Source organism: Xyrauchen texanus, chromosome 41, assembly GCF_025860055.1.
Source record: "Xyrauchen texanus isolate HMW12.3.18 chromosome 41, RBS_HiC_50CHRs, whole genome shotgun sequence".
Classification (NCBI taxonomy): Eukaryota; Metazoa; Chordata; class Actinopteri; order Cypriniformes; family Catostomidae; genus Xyrauchen; species Xyrauchen texanus.
In genome coordinates this window covers 5,614,702-5,635,377 of record NC_068316.1, presented here as the reverse complement: position 1 = coordinate 5,635,377, position 20,676 = coordinate 5,614,702, and positions in this window count along the sequence as shown.

Below are 20,676 nucleotides of genomic sequence, written 5' to 3'. Positions count from 1 at the left end.
TTTGACCTAAACGCTCCTGCTTAAATGCTTGACAGCTTATAATTGTGCCTATGTATGAATTTCTTCTTTTTAAATGTGTGAGTTGGACCAGTTAGTGAAGGAAAGGCAGCCAACAAGTGTCCCGCATGATGGAAACCCCTTCGATACTGTTTAAAAAGCATCCCAGGTTACTATGACCCATATTTCATGAAGTTGGTTGAGAGAATGCCAGGAGTTTTCTTTGCAGAAGCTACATTTATAAGATCGTTTAACATTATTTGCTTACTATATAAGTACTATACATCATTTTGTGTTTTCATAAGTTTAAAGGATGACTTTACTAATGTTCTAGTAATAAAGTATGTGCAGGTGTGTCAGAACTTTTGACTGGTAGTGCAATACTGTAAGTTCTCAGTAATTCAGTAGTTCTCAACTGGTGGGTCAAGACCCAGAAATGGGCAACAGGTCACATAGCTAACATAGCTAAAAGCGTATAATTAAATGCAACTAGCAATATAATTGTGCATTATTAGGATAATAATAGCAAAATGAATGGGTTTAACAGCCTTTTTAGCCACGAGACAAGAAATCTCTTCTCTTAGTTTTTGTTGATGATGTTAAACTTTACAGTTTTTGTGCAAATTCACCTCTCCCATGGAGTGGTGGTGGTGTAGTGGTCTAAAGCACATAAATGGTAATCTGGTAATCAGAAGGTTGCTGGTTCGATCCCCACAGCCACCACTACTGTGTCCTTGAGCAAGGCACTTAACTCCAGGTTGCTCCGGGGGATTGTCCCTGTAATAAGTGCACTATAAGTCGCTTTGGATAAAAGCATCTGCCAAATGCATAAATGTAATGTAATACGGCTAATGGTAAAACAGTATTGGCCCAGTGTTTATTCCATGTGCTGGTAAATCACATTTAAAATCATTTTTGCTATTCAGCCTACATCATGGTAATCATTTTTGTATTTTGTTGGTCTTTGATGGATTTAAGGAATTCTTTCTTTTGTACGATAATCATTTTATCGTAGTTAGGTCTCTACTTGATGTCCAATGTAAAATCTGGTTCCTGTTGCAAAGACCAGTTGAGAACCATTGATTCGAAGATCAATAATGTGTGTTTTAGTGAGTAAACAATTGATATGACTTTTATCTGATCTCTCTGACTAAAGCAGAAGTGTTTCCTTGCAAATTCCTGGCACTTTTGAAAATTTACCTGAAGGCAAATAGTACAGATTTATACAAGTTATTTACAACAGCAGCCCAGCCATTGCTCCGGAAACTAGGATGCAGATCAAAGGATTGTTTTGATCTCTGCTTAGCATATTTGTTTAACCTAGCCAGTGATTCTGCAAAGTGCACAAGCTTTTCGGTGATATGCAGAGTACTCCTTTATCCGTCTTTCTCTTGTGTTAGCTCCGGATTTAAGTACTTTCTGTATTTAGGAGACAACTGGATTTGCCAGCTTTTGAAATTTAGTTGCCCACTGCTTGCAGTCTTGGCACTCCAAAATAGATAACTAGGTATGTAGCAGAGCTAATCCTGATCGGCCTTGTAATAGTATTTGTGGACTACACGGCACCCAATTAGGGCATAATGTGTTATTTTTGTTTCCGCTAAGTTGGATTAAATATGAAAATATGGTTGTTTTTCCTCTCTTCGAGAATGTTTACTTTTTAATCTGCATATTTATTTTTCTCGCTACCCACCCACCCCCACCCGTTTTTGTGTGTTTGCGGCCAAATTCGAGCAAGCTGCATTCAACTAGCAGTTAGTTGAGTGTCAATCGAGACGGCATAAGTGGGAAACCACTCTATGACAAATAGCCATAGAGACAAATAGGGTGAAAATGTGCAGAGGAAAGCCAGGGGAGAAAAAAAAAGTCTTTAGGTTGGCGAGATGAGTGTAGGTTTAGTGGCAGGAGGAAGAGAAAAGGGGTAGATGGCTCACAAGAGGGATAAACCTGGAGAGTCATGCTGCAAATGTGTTTTACAGAACACAATGAAAAGAGCGGACAAAGCCATTGTGCCAAACTCCTTTGGAAAATGGAAAAGCAGCTCTCCAAGGTCCAGGACCATGGAGAAGCCGGATGAGCCTTCGGAAGTGGCAGAGGAGGCGAGTCTTTCCAACTGCACCTGTGAGTCGCCCAAGAAAGGCAAGCAATGACCGCTGTGACTAGGGACGCACAAAACTACAAGTTTCAGAATTGACAAAGCAACTAATGAGTCTTTAAGGAATAGTTCACTGAGCAATTAAAAAGTCTGTAACAAATCCGTTTGACTCTCTTTCTTCTTTTGAACACAAAAGGAGATGTTATGCAGTTTGTTTGTCTCAGTCACCATTTACTTTCTTGGCATCTTTTGCCCATACAATGAAAGTGAATCATGGCTAAGGTGGTCATTCTGCATAACATCAACAGAGAGAAAGTCATACGGGTAATGGAGAGCGTTTTTGGTGGAGGAAAACGCCGTTCCACTGTGGATGAGAGGTCAATGCCTTTCTAACAACAATGAATTAGTGGATGTGGTGACAGAATTATCTTTTGTGTGAGTGAGGTTTACACACTGTACAGCTATCTACCAGCTGGCTCCCGTTACACTCACCCCCCTAAACCTCACTCCCATCCGGGTCACGGCACCAATGTGACGCTCTTGTTCTACCCACTCTGTACGGGACTCGAACCTAGGTCTCCGGCGTGGGAGGCGGGTGCTCGAACAAGGAGGCTAAAGGCTACAGCCTCAGTGTCAGTTGCTAGTGCACCTCTTGAGGTCAGGAGAGTGAGGTTTACACACTGTACAGCAATCTACCAGCTGGCTCCCGTTACACATACAAAATACATTTTTGTTGGAAAACGTAGCAAAATCAATGCGTTTCTAACAAAAACATATTAGTGGAAGTGATGACAGAGTTATCATTTTGGATGAAATATCTCTTTAAAGAAGCTCCGTATATTTAGGCTTATTTTGGGGTCACCTGACCCTGTTTGGACATGTTTCTTAGGGCGCGTTTACATAAGACGTGATTTTCGTTAAATCTCAATTAAGCCATGTCCACACGAATGCGCTTTCGTTTGAAAATTCAATTATTTCGCGACATTTACGCTTCATCCGAAAACTAAGCATTTAGAAAACACTCTCCATCACAACATTCTTTGGAAAACCAATGACGCGTTAGATAAGTGAAAACTGAGTTTACAAATGAAAACGCACTAATGTGCATGTGACCTTAGGCCAAGTCCAAACAAAATAAGCTTTCGTTCGAAAACGCATTAATTTTGTTACTTTTTCGCTTGTCATCCCCACTAGAGCGGCATTTTCCTCCACTAAAAATGGAGAGTTTCGAAAAACACTCTCTTTTGTGGAATACTGGGGAGAACTATGACATTAGAAAACTGAAAACAGAGTTTTTAAACCAACATGGACTATTATGGCTTTGGCTTTAGTACATGTTCACACTAATACATTTTCGTTTTTAAAAAACACATTAACGAATGTTTTTGCCTCTCATTCGCACTAGAACGCCGTTTTCCTCCACTGAAAACTGAGCGTTTCGAAAAACGCTCTCCATTTTGGCATACTTTGGAAAATTATGACATTCGAAAATTGGAAACTGAGAATAAACGAAAATGGATTAGTGGCTTTAGGCCTCAGATGGAGCGCAATGTAATAAAGTGGCCTTTCAAAACACATTATTAATGTTGGACACTCATTGCAGCACATTTAAAAACAATGTTACACGTGACTCAACAGCTAAACATGTCCATTTGAAGATGAATTGCTGTAGAAGCAATGCTTTTAAGTGGAGTATTTTAAAATCTAATTAAAGTTGTTGTTTTGACAATTATTGGTTAACTTGACGACCATTGTAGCCCATTTTTCTCGTCCGCTGGTGTTATTTATCGCATTTTTTGGATGCATTTGTAAGCCTGCCTCCTTTGGTAAATACTCAAATAGCATTGTCATTGTTGAGAATTCCTTTTGAAAGAAAGTGTTTCCCTAATGATTGAGCCCTGCCAAAAAAAAGCAAGGGAGAGAGAGAGAGAGAGAGAGAGACAAAGCCGGAAAAAAAATGGAAAAACACAAAAACAGTCACAGGTGCTTGGGAAAAGAGAAAACAGAGTGAATGGTCACTGAAGTCCCACAGGAGGTCTTTTAACGGAAGCCAGTGCGGTGGGTGGACCGCGTGACAAGGACGTTTGTTGCGAGCCAAGTGGAGCGATTTACCATGCGCGCTTCTGTAAGCTGTATTCACATGTTAATGCAGCTGCGATGTAACTTTTATTTGTCTCAGTCTGGTGCCGAGAGCAATAATTATAGAGTACTTTTGCCAACGTTAAGACCGACAACATCAGTAGATCAAGCAAATGTATCATTCCCAAATGGATGAATGTGAATGATTATGAACATTAGAGTGTGCTTGGTGTAGATGATATATTTTAGGCCTGTTTATGTGAAATATTTGTTCATCCAACAGCGCTGTTTACTACGTTCCCTTTATCTGAAGAGCATTGTATTAACGTCAGCTCAAATGGCAATTGGCAAGTGTCAAATAGTTGAGCATTTGCTAACGCTAACAATTGAGAGTGTACTGTTCATAAATCTGTTATCACTCACTCATATGGCACAAAGTGCACAAAGTTATAATGCATGAATATTTTGTTTTACTTATAAGCATCCACAAATTATAAAGATAAACAAAAGTAGGGTGTTTTATCACAATCTTAGTATCATATTATAAAGAAAAGGTGTTCTTTTTGGATAGCTATTGAGCTTTGATCACATAAATTTGGATCTTGGTTTAAAACTTGTTTTTGTTTGGGGTTTAGCTTCTTCTCTGGTATAAAATCAAGAAGAATCAAGGCACACTTGGTTTATGCATATAACACTGAATTGACCTAATTGAGATGTACTTAGACCTCAATCTGTTGTTTTGATTTTGCTTATTGCGGTTCGAATGTTGAATGTGCCAACAAAGTATCGTAAATTGGATATCCACTAGGACTGGTTTATATATATATATATATATATATATATATATATATATATATATATATATATATACAAGGTTGGGAGGGTTACTTTTGAAATGTATTCCACTACAGATTACAGAATACATGCTGTAAAATGTAATTTGTAACGTATTCCATTATTACTCAATTATTACTAAAGTATTCCACGATTACTCAAGGTCAGTAATGTATTCTAAATACTTTGGATTACTTCTTCAGCATTGGTAGATTTTTTTCACTTGTTTTGCAGTAAAAACTCTCAGTACAGTCAGACAAAAATACACATGTTAAAAATACATTCTCTGAAATACCGAAATATCTTATGCAGTGTTGTTTCTAAAACAAGATAAATCAAAGTGATCTTATTTTAAAGATCTTTAGATTTTAGGGGGATTGGGTAGCTCAGCGAGTATTGACGCTGACTAAAACCCCTGGAGTTTGTGAGTTCGAATCCCAGGGTGTGTTGAGTGACTCCAGCCAGGTCTCTTAAGCAACCAAATTGTCCTGGTTGCTAGGGAGGGTTGAGTCACATGGGGTAACCTCTGTGGTCGCTATAATGTGGTTCACGCTCTTGGTGGTGTGCGTGGTGAGTTGTGCATGGATGCTGCGGAGAATAGCATGAAGCCTCCACACGTGCTATGTCTCTGCAGTAACGTGCTCAACAAGCCATGTGATAAGATGCGCCGATTGACGGTCTCAGACGTGGAGGCAACTCAAGATTCGTCCCCACCCATCACTATGCCACCACAAGAACTTAGAGTGCATTGGAAATTGGGCATTACCAACGTGAGAAGCCAAAAAATTATAAAAATAAAGAATATGATTTTTGTCTTACTGGGAAAAAATAAATTATGATCTTGTCTGGTAACATGTGCATGTAAAATGGCTAGAAATAGCATTTTAGCTTAGCGTAAAGCTGACAATTTACACAGTGTTCATTTCTATTTCTTCTGCTCCAAACTTACTTCAAACGTACTTCTCTGTCTGCTCGTATGAATGTAACACATCATAAGAAAGTGTTTCACCGCTGTTCAAATGCACTTTGGATCACATCATATATATGTATAAATGTTTTCCATCTGAAACGACTAAATATTGAATTAAACAAATTACAATAAATGCAAAGTAATCTCTTCAGTAATCAAAATAACCTTTGAATGTAACTGTATTCTAATTACAATTATTTAAATTGTAACTGTAGTGGAATACAGTTACTTATATTTAGTATTTTAAATATGTAATCCCGTTACATGTATTCTGTTACTCCCCAACCCTGTATATATACAGTATATATATATATATATATATATATATATATATATATATATATATATATACAATTCACCAAAAACAATTGATTGCCACTTGTATAAGCGCTGGAGTTATTCCACAAAATCCGTTTTTTAAAATGTAAACAATTCTATCAGACAAATACTATCTTTAATTGTTATGAAATTGCACTGTGCAGTCTCAAGCTAAATTTGTAATTTCTCAAAGTCAGTGGGCATGGCCATGAAGTTTTGGTATTTTTGTGTAAGCATGCGTAAAGTCTAGTCAAGTGGGTTTGGCAAAATTACGTGCACAAGGCACTAATGGGCTGGGTCAAATGCAATTTCATTCTGAGATTCTTCTCCGATTATTCCACCTCTGCGTCCTATTATATAGACCATTCCCTGTCAAGCACCAGTGATATAAACAAAAAGAGCATATTCATAAGAAGTTGGGGTAACGCTTTAGATTACAACCCGCAATTTACAGTGTAAGTACCTTTTTTGTATTAATAATGTAACTACACAGTATGTACAAGCAGGGCTTGACTGGTAATCTGGCATACCGGGCATTTTCCCGGTGGGCCGATGCACTTTGGAACCGATCAGGGGCAGACTGGCCATCGGGAGAACTGGTGGGTCGGCCGAAAAACGTGTCGAATGGTCCGCGATAAGCTAAAATGAGCCACTGCGTCATGCAAAGCATAGTAGGTCATACATACCATGTAATATTTGAATAGTTACACCTTAGTTATAAAATACTTACAGTAAAAATGATTTGTAATTTTCCAGGTTGTTGCACCTTTATTCCCCAAACTTTGCATATTGTTCCCTTATACCTACACGGAAGTAATTTATAGGTACACTAAATTACAAAAAAGTACGCTGTAAATTCAGTGTACTTACGCTGTAAATTGCGGGCTGTAATCTAAAGCGTTACCGAAGTTGGTAAAGTAAAGGGACTGTATGAAATGAATTCGTTTTTACATGCAAAAGTGGCGCAACTGTTATTGAATTCGCCTCTCCGTCTTTTGTTGATACTTGGTTTATCTTGCTTTGTACGGAGCAAACTAACCAACTTACGAAATTAATTGGATTTCTCAGCTTCATTTTTATCCAAAAAAATGAAAGACTTCCATACTTGCGAATCAAAGTCTTTCGGAATCTTAAAGGTGAAGTATGTAAGTTCAATCGAATGTTATTGATGCCTCCCAGACACAGGTTCGGAAAGATGATTTGGGTTTCAAAAGATGTCCTAACCACTGTCTGTCTTTTTTTCTTTTCTTGTAGTTTTTCATCTGTTTCACTTCGTTTAAACTTTCATTGGCTTGGCCTTCATTTAGTCATTGGATTTACAGGAGCATATGTCCCTCCTATCACCTGGTATGTATGTTTCTCAAGGCTCTTTCTTGTAGCTCTGGGGAGGCCTGTTTCAATGGCTGTCTATCTGCTCTGCATAAATAGCAACAAAGCCATTGTCATCTGCACCTTTTGGATTGCCTTTCTGAGCCTATTGAAAACGACTGTCCCCTGAGACAATGCTCCAGTAACTGCCATCACCCTGCATTACCAATTGTTCTGTGCTTTCAGGAGAGTTGCCTGGTTAAATCCAGGAATGGATGGCACAAAGTGAACAGAGACCAGACAAACCTTGTTCTGTCAGGAACAGATTATTCCTGAGAATTTTATAAACTGGACCCTGCGTGGATTTGTTTTTTCACATTATTTTTCCATTATTTTTTTTTCATGAGGTTTCCAGTCCTTCATGATAGCTGCATTGTGATATATATTTTTTATATTCTTACAGGGGTTGGACTCAAAGATGCAAATAACAAAATGCAACTTACCAACCATAAAATCATGCATTTTTATGATAGCAAAGTAAATAGGTTTATCTAAATTTAAAAGGGAGGTAAATATACTTCCCATATCTTTTGTTGTTGACGTCAAAGGCTGAGCGTCCAATCAAGCTCTAATGTATTTGGCGCAAATTAATCTGTCAACTGGTAATATGGTATTACATTTACATGCGCAGTTATAATCAAGTTACAGAAGATTTTGTCTTCATCTAAACGCTGCTCGTCACCTTTCTGAGCATGTGCAACGGCTAGGCCTATTGTTGAGATTAACGTTTACACATGCTGGCTGATGCCGAATTACAATCAAATTATCTAGATCTGTTAGAACAACTTTGCAATAAACTGACTGGTGAAAATGAGCTTTCCGGCAAACTGTCCATTGTTGACAAAAGTTTGCTGCAGGTTCACCATCCCCGATGAAGAGCTGCCAATTTCTGGCAAACATTTTGTGGCAAGTTTGCGGCTAGTTTGCCAGAACACTAGATATTTTGGATGAACAATTTTGGAACTTGATATCAATGTAAATTCTGTGTCCTGAAGGGAAACCAGTTGAGAATGACTGGTTTAAGACACAAATAATCACTTAATCCAGTATGTTTTAGCATTTGGGGTGGCTGTGGCTCAGGTGGTAGAGCGGGTTGGCCACTAATCGCAGGGTTGGTGGTTCGATTCCTGGCCCACATGCCGAAGTGTCCTTGGGCAAGACACTGAACCCCATGTTGCTCCCAATGGCAGGTGAGCACCTTGCATGGCAACTCTGCTGCCATTGGTGTATGAATGGGTGAATGAGTCACAGTGTAGAGCGCTTTGAATACCGTTAAGGTTAAAAAGGCGCTATATAAGTGCCGACCATTTACCATTTTGCCATTTAAATAATTTAAATGAATTTTTTCTGATCTCTCTGACTAAAGCAGAAGTGTTTCCTTACGAATCCTGCCACTTTTTATACTGCTGTTGAGAACCACTTACCTACGGTATGGATTACAACAATGCCACTATGTTGTATAAGGCTTCTTGTCAACTGGATCTTGGTCTTTTTTGACTAATGGTGATTGTACAACTGCTTGCTTTGGTTCAGTTTATTGGGTGGTATCTCATTGCTGTTGCTCTTCAAAGGGTGCACAATCCAATTAGCTAACTCAAAAGTTACTTACCCAACATCCTTTAGAATGGAATATTTACAAACTGGAAGTAAGTGATGCTTTATAGTGTTTCTCCAGTTTTAAGCCTGTTTGGGAGATGCGACTGAGCAATCCAGTAGTGTGAAATCGTATCCGGCCCTGGTTCTGTAATCATTCTCTTAGACTCTTGTTAAATGGTTTACTTGCCACTTTTGGCGGCATTTGCTGAAGATAGCAAAAGCATAAAGACTGGCCTTGATCGGATTAACCATGCAACAGCATGATGTAACTCTTTGTTTGTGTGTTATCTGTTCTATGTATGTCACATATACACTAAACTCATGATTAAGGACGCTTTTGACCAGTGTGCAAAAAGCCCTCAGAGGGAATTTCATTGCTCAGAGGTTTCTCTTTCATTGCGCAGACAACTTAAACGGAGGTCTCAGTTATGTTTAACATGTCAACTTTTTCGGAGAAATACAAATATAGACAACTGTTAACATACAGTCATATAAAGCTATAAAATTATTACGGATATAGCATAGCAAAACACAGATATTTAGATCTTGAAAGAATTTGTAGATAAATGTTTGAGATCATATTGACATCTTTGACTTTTGATTGCAGACTTTGATGGAAAATATGAGCACAGTGCAACATTTGTGAGATCCTCTAAAACTCACACATTTGAAATTGCTTGTGTTGTTTTCTGAGGAGAATAATCTAAGCAGGAGATTTAGTAGATACTGTACATACAGTATATATGTTTGTTTTCAAGGGTCTTTATTCTTGGGATTACTGCCAATACATAATTTATTAATGTGTGCATGAGAATGCATGTAAAGACTTTTCTGCAAAGAGTGGGAATTTAGTCTTTCTTTTTCATGTTAAATTTCAGTGTCAGATTCAAAAATCCAGCCTACTGGCATTAGCATGGCGCTAGAGCAAATGAAGGCACACTACTGATAATAATGTTCTTAATCTGTATTTTTGGCTTGTTTAAAATAAATAAATTAAAACATTCATAAAACAAAATCAATTTACTTTGTCTGAAATTTGTTTTAGCATAATATATCTTGAATTACGCTTATTTTTATATCAATTTATATAATTGGTAAACATTTTTATCTTGTTTAAAGGATATATTCTCTCAAATATTGTAAAACTTTTTATTGCATTGTTTGCTTTTTCTCCCAATTTTCAATGTCCAATTCCCAATGTGCTCTAGGTCCTCATGGTGGCGTAGTGACTCGCCTCAATCCAGGTGGCGGAGGACGAATCTCAGTTGCCTCCGTGTCTGAGACCGTCAATCCGCGCAGTTGAGCATGTTACCATTTACATTTTACATTTACATTTACGCATTTGGCAGATGCTTTTATCCAAAGCGACTTACAGTGCAATTATTACAGGGACAATTACAAGTGCCTTGCTCAAGGACACAATGGTGGTGGCTGTGGGGATCAAACCAGCGACCTTCTGATTAACAGTTATGTGCTTTAGACCACTACGCCACCACCACTCCACAGCTGTGGAGATATAGCGTGTGTGGAGGCTTCATGCTGTTCTCCGCAACATCCACACACCACTCACCACACACCCCACCGAGAGCGAGAACCACATTATAGCGATTACGAGGAGGTTACCCAAAGTGACTCTACCCTCCCTAGCAACCGGGCCATTTTGGTTGCTTAGGAGACCTGGCTGGAATCACTCAGCACACCCTGGAATTCGAACTAGTGACTACAGGGATGGTAGCCAGCGTCTTTACCACTGAGCTGTGACTCTACCCTCCAAAGCAACCGGCCATTTTGGTTGCTTAGGAGACCTGGCTGGAGTCACTCAGCACGCCCTAGAATTCAAACTACTGACTCCAGGGATGGTAGCCAGCATCTTTACCACTGAGCTACCCAGACCCCCCTGAAAACAAGTCTTTATATATTATACAGTTTTTCTTCTCGAGTGAATTTATTTTGTCTTAATGATGTTTCGATATTTTACTGGAAAACGAGAGAAATTTGGAAGATTTTGAAGTGTACCTGGGCTGTACGTCAAAGATGTACAACAAGCGACTTCCCGTAAGCTGCGATGCCCAAAACCATCAGCAACAGTCCTAAAAAGTTTACAGCTGAACGTCGTGAATGCACAATAGTTTACATTTCATGTTGTTCCGGGCTGACAGCTGTGACCATAGCAAGCCCTATTTCACCTCTGTGTTCGAAAGAAGAAGAAATGTCTGCATTTTACTGGAGGTTTAGATGCTTGTTTATCACTTTTAAATACCATCATCTTTGCCGAAATCCCCTCTCAAAAGAACCTTTCACTTGCTGGAATAAATTCAAATTAAAATTTAAATCCCTCTTTGCATTCCTTCAGCCTCTTTTAAAATAGCTGGCTCCTTTTAGAAAGCTGTTTATGTAGTGATCTGTTCATAATCCAGTTTGTTTCTCAACAGCGAAAAAGGGAAAAAAGAAACACTGAAATCGTATTATCAGTGTCTTGGAGAGATGATGCGAGAAGTCAGAGAGACTCTGTATCTGTGGGTGAGAGTTTGCAAAGTACTAAATCTGAGAAATGTTGCAAATGCTCTTTGATGGAGTACTTTGATGGAACACGTGCATTTGACTTGCAAATGCTAATAGTACATTGTATGTGCGAAACTCTGCTGTATCTGATGCTTTTGTTGTGTTCCCTCAAAAAATGTGACAACGCCAAGCCTGAACAAATCGGTGAAGTTTATCTAAGAACTCTTTCTTCAACATCATGGAGATGATACGTTTGCCATGATTCCTCTCGCAAAGCTTGGGATCTGAACTTTGAACGCCATTATAATACCAAGCATCTTTAGTCACCTCGGCAGAGGAGCGATCTTCTGCTCAGTGTAGTTTTCCTGTATTAGACTCCTTTTTGTTTGGAAATACTGTTCAAACGCATTTCAAACAAACAAATCAACACTGTCAGGCGACCGAGCTCTTTTTTGTCACCGCTCTCTTCAGATGTATTCATTTGGCTGTTGAAAGGACAAATAACACGGAAGACCTTATTAAGGTTTTCTTTGAGTACACTAGATTGGATTTATTGTTAGCGAACAAATTATAATTGTATCTCCTGAAAAGTTAGCAAAGATCTAAACAAAGGGAAATCAATGGCACAGGCCGATTAATCACACCAAGCATGCTACTTGTGCTGAAGAAACTTACCTCATAATCAATGTCTTTGTTTTGCTCAAAGGGCATTTGCATGCTGATTCAGTGTGCCATATTGGATGCAATCAAAACATTGTCATCCACATTAATAAGAGGGTTATTTGGACTCTCAAGTATGCCATTGAATAGCGCAGGCAAACAACAGCATTATAGCGCTCCAATATTAAATAAATCTTGACATGATAGAACGACACATTTGATAGAAGAGTTTTGGGGGATTTGACATGTTTTTCTTAATTCCACAAATATGTTTTTTATAATGCATTTGTTGACCATGTGGTGATTTTAAAGTGCCATTATATAGGGGTCAGACATTCATGCGTTCATATGCTTCACATATGACAGATTTACCTTGTGATGTTGGTGCATTCTAAAACCTCTGTTATTCCAAAATTGAGCAAAATCCTACTGTAAAGAAAATCTTATCCCGTCCCACACAGTCAACATCAAAGTATTCTCATTTACATTTGTTAATCCTTGACGTCCATTGCGCTGACATCCACTCCTGTTATTTATTTATTTATTGTTTTAGTTCGGAAGGATACTTTGGGGGGAAAAAATATTGTTAGAGTTTTTTAGATCGTTCATTTAGAAATTGATTATGTGATAACAGTAACACTTGACAATAAGGTTGTGTTTGTTAGTTAACGTTAACTACATTAACATGAACTAATGATGAACAATACTTTTACAGCATTTATTAATTGTAGTTAATGTTAAAGGAATATTCCGGGTTCAATACAAGTTAAGCTCAATCAACAGCATTTGTGGCATAATATTGATTACTACAAAAAGCAATATGAACTCGTCCTTCTTTGTCGTTAATAAAAGCAAAAATCGAGGTTATAGTGAGGCACTTACAATGGGGACAATTTTTGGAGGGTTTAAAGGCATAAATGTGTAGCTTATATTTTTATACAAGCACTCACATTAATTTTACTGTTAAAAAAGTCTTCTGTATTATTTGTTTTAATTTTTATTTACCAGGATTACAGGGTTTATGGTTTTACGTTTGTCATGGCAACTTGTAAAATTGGATATAACTTCACACAGAACGGGTTAGCATGTGATTTTATCACACTAAAATCATGTTAACGCACATAAGGTCCTATTTTAAGAGCACTAGCGCTATGCTTTAAATCATACTCGCAATGTCAGTGGGCATGGCCATGAAGTTTTGGTGTTTTCTTGCAAAAATGCAATAAGCCTAGGCGCAGGTGGGTTTGGCGAATTGCATACGCAAAGCACTAATGGGCTGGGTCAAGTGCAATTTATTTCTGAGATTCGTCTCCGGCACCGTCTGCATCCTATTATAATGTATATAGTCCATTCCCTTAAGCACCAGTGATATAAACAAAGACAGCACATTCATAAGAAGTTGGTAGTTGTATCGGCCTTCCAGGTTAGGTTGTGGATTGAGGGATTTTTGCATGCACTTCACTTCTACAGATCATTTTGTGTTGGATTAAACCTTAAAATTAAATGAATTCAATGAAACTTAAAAAAACGTTTTAACCAAAAATATTTCTAAATTCAAATGATACTTCACACGAAACAAAAATATAATCAAAATAACAAAATGGTCAAAGAAATCATACAAAATCCAATTATTTTACCCTCTCCAACTTCTTCATCTGGCCCCTTTTGCAGTGACTTTACAATCACTCTAGCAAGTTTAAAACAAATCTCATAAATTGTTGTTTCATATAATGGCTACAAGTGATTGTCAATTTGATATTCTGTACTTGCAGAGTAAATTACCACCTGCTGGTGGAATCTCCAGTAGACGTGCTTCTCGAACCAAAAATGGGATACAATACTTAATTTACATACAATACACCCACAGTTTGCATGCATACACCCACAGATAGTGCAAACTCTCCCACCCATGCCCACTTGCACTTTGCGCTGGCACGAAAATTGCACTTAGAGTTAGCGTAAGACGTAATGAAAACAAAAAGTGGTCACAAATATAGAGCCCATGTTGTTTACGTCTTGTGTCTATACTTGTGATACAGTGAGTATTTTAGCGTTTAAAGTTTGGCCCCATTCACTTCCATTTTTCCTCACTGCAACCAAGATATTTTAAGTCTGAATAATTTTTTGTGGTAATCAACATTATGCCACATGTTCACACATTTATAATTGTGTGGTAACACCAGCAAAAACCTACCTCTGTGTACTTTTGTCCCATATATAGTTTATTCTGGAAACATGCTAGCTTTGGTCCAAAACCAATTGAGCTACCTACTTAGGCAACATTTTAAGACTTCATTAGCATGCTTCCAAAGTGAAAGCTGTTCCAACAACTACATAGTAAATTATGCTGCCTTCTAAAGGCCCTTTTCCACTGCACGTTACGGTTCGACTCGCATTAACTCTACTCGCTTTACGTTTCTGAGCTTGCGTTTCCACTGCAGTTTAGTGCCATCTCAACGTGGGTGAGATTATTTGCTGATCGTCATAGTTGCGCCGCCTCTACTGCCGTGACATCATCTTAAACAGGACACAAACTGACCAAAACAATAACACGACCGCTAGCTGTTAGCTACTAGCTCATTGTGCTGCATAAAGCAGTGGTTGCATGCTGATTTTACACAAGTGTAACAGTTAAATTGGCCTGGTTGTTTTAGAAGCATGCTTCCAGTAGCTGGTGAACTAAATAAAGTGAAGCTTTCAAGCAGAGTATAGAGTTAACGTAACAAAACGTACCATCCTCCATCGTGGCTGAGTCCAGGGCACTCTCCCTCCCGTTGCTCGCCGGTTTAGATAGCGTCCATTTGGTCAAACCACTTCCAATTTTCCTTGATGGTTCTGTTGTCACTTTTAAGTTTTTTTACTTTTCCCTACACTGTTGGTAGGTCCGGTGGTAGCCGTGTGCGGCCGACCGCTGAGACACTTCCTGAGAGTCTTTTTCGTTTCGCTCATCGCTAATGAGTGGACCGTCAGCACCTCGTTTATTGACCATGGCATGGTTTTGCACACAGCCATTTCTTTTTTCACAATTCAAAAGTCACGTGAACAAATGATACTGTTATTGCTGGGTTGATGTCGCGTATCGGAAATCCAATGACACTGGTAGTGACGATTCTCACTGACCAATCAGTGATCTGCAGGATTTTGACGTCACATTTAGTATCGGCTCGGCTCGCTTGGAACCTCGACCGAGGTGATACTAAAACAGTATCAGGTACCAGGTACTATCCACAGTGGAAACCCCAAAAAAGCAAGCTGAGTCGAGTTGTTACGTGCAGTGGAAAAGCCCCATTAGAATCCCTTTTGACCAAATCCTTTGGCTGCGTGACATGTATCCTTCAGAGAGAAGCCAATTCCAGAATGGACACATTTATGTATTTTTATGTTTATTAGAGTATCATGCTGTTAGCTTAGCAACATGTTAACATCAGACATCAATATTACCAATAAGCCTGTAGTGTGCTTTGTGTAGAAAGTGCTATTTGTATGATGCACAAAGTTGTTATGAAGACTGTTCCGAGTCTTATGATGAGGTTCCGTTTATGATAGAATGATCCCTTAGAAAGCAGCTGCCTATGTAGTCAGTAGGCAGCTTACTAAGTTTGGAAAATTCTTCTGACTCCTTTTTAGATTCCCTTTATTTCATGTATTGCTAAATTGTGATTCATTTATTAGTATGGCAGTATGTTGTGTCTTAGTCTTTCTGTGTAATTAAGTATTTTGGGCAGAGAGGAGGTCAAATACATTATATCAATAGACAAACTCTGTTACCCAAATATGTGCACACATCTGCTATTCTGCCCACAGGTCCATGGAGGGACCTAGTTAGGAAGGCATAGATAATCACTTGAGGCAGTGCTGGAGACCACCTTGTTAACAAGGTCTACAGCTGCAAACCGTATACATTCCTGGAGGACATGAGGTCGCACCTATGATTCAGAGTCCTATACAGTAGATTCCAAAAGGTATGGCAACTTGGAAACGCTAAAAACAAGGCAAGCTCATTTTCAGTGTCTATGACATCCGTTGATCTGTGAAGCTGTTTAATGTAATCAATCTGTTCTCCCAGTATTGGTCAGCATCCTATAATTAGCATTTGCTCAGGAGCGCTGATTGAGAGAGCAGGCATGGACAGGTGAGTCTCACAGGTGTTTTTAAACCATTTGATACACTATCAGTGACACAGATGGAGTCCATTCCACTTATTACGCGCCTTGTTATGACAGTTTGCACCACCTGAGCTTAGCAGAGTTTGTAATGACAATGACGATGGGCATGATACATTTCCTTCAAGGTAGTTTTCTTATTTGGAGGTCATTTAATAGAAATACCCCAAAAATGAAAATTCAGCCATTTACTCACTTTCATGGTGTTCCAAATCCATCTGACTTTCTATCTTCTGTCGAACACAAAAGGAGATGTTCTGATAAATGTACATGCTGCTCTTTTCCATAATGTGGATGGGTCTGTCAAGCTTAAAAAAAGACATAACGGCACCACAGAAGTACCCTAAAACTAGTCAATACTACTCAAGCACTTTATTACAAGTCTTCTGAAGCAATACGATCATTTTGTATTAGGAACAGAACGAAGTTTAAGTAATTATTTGCTAAAGATTGTGCCATCTGCTGTAGCTCACGAATCGCATATTGTACATGTATGAAGACGTCAGTGATGTCAAACGCCATTGGTTCTCACATGTCTCGAAACAAATCACGATGCATCAAGTATGCAGAAACATGCACATGAGAATGAGATTTGACAGCTGGTGGAGGAGAATATTTTCAGTGAATAATGACTATAATTTAGCTAAGTTCCTCACACAAAGCTATTGTACGTCTTTAAAAGTTATATGAACTACTTTTACTTTTACTCTTACTCTTTACACAGCCTCTGAAAGCAACATTTTCCAGCTTTTGGATGAACCCATTAATTCTCCATATGATAATGCACAGTGAATGTAGGATATTTTAAAGGAAAATGAGCATACAGTCCACGTGCGTGATCATTGTCTTTAACAGTGTGCCGTTTTGCTCAGATAAAAAATAAATAATATGTTGCGTATAGCAAAGGCAAAAATAAAACGTCTGTGCATGAGGATGCAGGGTCGCACGAGGCTAAAGATGCTTCAACAACCATTACTTTTATTCACTTTCACACACATCACGAGTAAAATGGCAGATTATTGCTTAATAAACACTTTTTGCCCTGTTCCTCAAATAATGCTATCTTATGACATCAAAACACTTTTACTATAGCATATGTCATCACAGTCGTGATTCGAAAGTGTCAGAAGCACCAAAATATTATGTGGTTGCTTCTGCAATTGTGTTTTTTTACTCTTATCAGATAGGTTTAAGGTTTAGGGTAGGCAAATAGGTTTAGTTGTAAGCATTTCTATCTGAAGTATAGTTTTACTCCTCATAGTGTGTGTAGGATTGACTAAGGCACATAAACAACAGGGTCCACATGCATTTAACTTTGCTTACATAATTGGCAGACTAATGCAAAAAGCTTTTAGACATTATGTGTGACCCAGTGTGATACTTTTATAAACATAATCAAACATTTTCTCCAAACATGCCGTGTACTTTGAAAAATGTGCTCCTTTGTGTGACATGTCAAGCACATTTAATTTCGCCCACTTTAGCTCTAATTTTCCCTCTAATATACACCTATTGTGGGATGTTTTTCCTCTCTCTATAAAACCCCAAATCAAACTCCCAGAATGCACTTTAATTCTCTTCCTGTTGTTCCAGACAACATGCCCTTGATGGAAGTGTATGTGAATGCATTTATATTTGACTTTAAAGTACAGAATATTCAAGGATTTCTTTTGTTTTTGTTGCTTGTGCAATGAGATTTTGATTCATCAAGACAGTTGTTGCAAAGTTGATCCACTTTAAGACTTATTTATTCTACATGTTCTTATCTTTTGCCAGCTGTCACAGCACATTACAAGAGATCAGCGACATCTTGACCAAATACACTCGAAATAAGATTTCTGCAGTTTGTGATCTTCAGCAACAACCAAGACAGGTTTTCCATTAAATAAGATGCTTGTAATGACAACTTCTTAGCTGTGTCGCGGGAGATTACGGAAGAAAGAAACATGTAGTTTTATGTTGTAAGTAGGTTTGACGGCCAACCAATCTGTCCGCTCACACATATAGAAGTGACAAACCTCCCAGAAAGCAGTTGCGGAATTAGACTTTCAAATGAAATCTACAACAAGATCAACCGCCAAACCTTTTTTAATGACTTGCCCTTCTGTCCCCGTTCCTCAAAATTCACGCTCTGCTGATGAAAAAAACTCTCCGGACATTGTGCTCGCACCTTATCCTCTAGAGAAAAGAACAAAACAGATATGAGCTTTCTCCGAACTAGGGAAGGTGGGGGGTTTGGCAGACGCGTACGCAGAGACACATCAGATGGGAGCATCTTGAGGGCCCCCTCATGCGTTTGCACTCATTTTGAGGACTTGGCCATGGGCGTCCCCCCTCACACCCTCTCCTCGCCCCCTCCGCCACCCACCACTCTCCCAAAAGTGTGGCACTCTTTTGTCATTGTAATCCATCCTCTATTTGCTAAAGGCTCACTCAGTGTTTGCTTTTGCGGACGGGTGTACGTTTGCGCGTGTGTTGTATTTACAAAAGTCAGCAGGCTCAAGAGCGAGGTGACATCATTAAGGCTTTTGTCACACTCTGTAAATGCAATATCCTCTAACCAACCCCCTACCTTTCCCTAGAGTGACAGTCTACAGGGAAGAATTACACCTCATCACTTGCGTAATTACTAGTCGTGCTTCTGTATGTCATCAAACAACATTAAACTCATGGGCGGGGTCATTGGACACAGTGGGTGCCATTTGTGTCCTTCATATACAAATGTGTAAAAGCAAGGGGGCTTTCTTTGACTAATGTATGACTAAAAAGACTTGAAGTTGTGTTGCCAGGTTATGTGTCACTGTTTGTTTAATAAAGCAATGGATAATTCCATAAATATTATTATTAATCAATTATCGTTTTGTTATGTCAGCAAGTAAAGACGCTGACTACCACACCTGGAGTCGCAAGTTCGAATCCAAGGTGTGCTGTGTGACTCCAGTCAGGCTTTCAAAGCAACCAGTTGGCCCGGTGGGTAGAATCACGTTGGGATAACCACCTCGTGGTCACTATGATGTGGTTCCCGCTCTCAGTGGGGCACATGGTGTGTTGTGCGTGGATGCCGTGAAGAATAGCACGAAGCCTCCACACACATGCTCAACAAGCCACGTGATAAGATGCGCGGATTGACGGCCTCAGATGCGGAGGCAACTGAGACACGTCCTCCGCCACCTGGATTGAGGTGAGTCACTACGCCACCACGGTGACCTAGAGCGCATTGGGAATTGGGCATGCCAAACTGGGGAGAAAAGGGGAGAAAATAAAATCAAAAATGACCATAAAATGTATATTCCAAATGATCTTAAAATGTTAACCCTGTTACCATGATAGTAAGCAATCGATAAGTACTACCATAAGTTGTAGTAAATTTGTCAACCCTATTTCTGTCAATGCTGTTACCTCTCAAAAGGTATAATTATGTCCCAACATGTATTCCATGGGGGGGCCTGGGAAGCTCAGCAAATTTTGACGCTGACTACCACCCCTGGAGTCGTGGGTTCGATTCCAGGGTGTGCTGAGTGACTCCAGCCAGGTCTCCTAAGCAATCAAATTGGCCTGGTTGCTAGGGAGGGTAGAGTCACATGGGGTAACCTCCTCGTGGTTGCGATTAGTGGTTCTCGCTCTCAATGGGGTATGGAGAATAGCATGAGCCTTCACGTGCGGAGTCTCTGCGGTGTCGTCCACAATGAGTCACATGATAAGATGAGTGGATTCACAGTCTCAGAAGTGGAAGCAACTGAGACTTGTCCTCCGCCACCCGGATTGAGGTGAGTAACCGCACCACCACGAGGACCTACTAAGTAGTGGGAATTGGGCATTCCAAATTGGGGAGAAAAGGGGATATATATATATATATATAAAGGAAAAGTTATATATTCAAAAGGATCTTAAAATTGCAACCTTGTAATCATGATAAACAATTACTTCTTAGAAAGCATAATGATGCCCCAACATGTATTAAAATTCATTCAAATTTAGATTCCAATCTTAAAATGTAATTCCTGTTACCATATTGTAAACAACTGGTGATTGAGAAATTGATATGTGCAGAAATACAAGCATTAAATTCTCTTGAAAACAAAGCTTTTTATTTC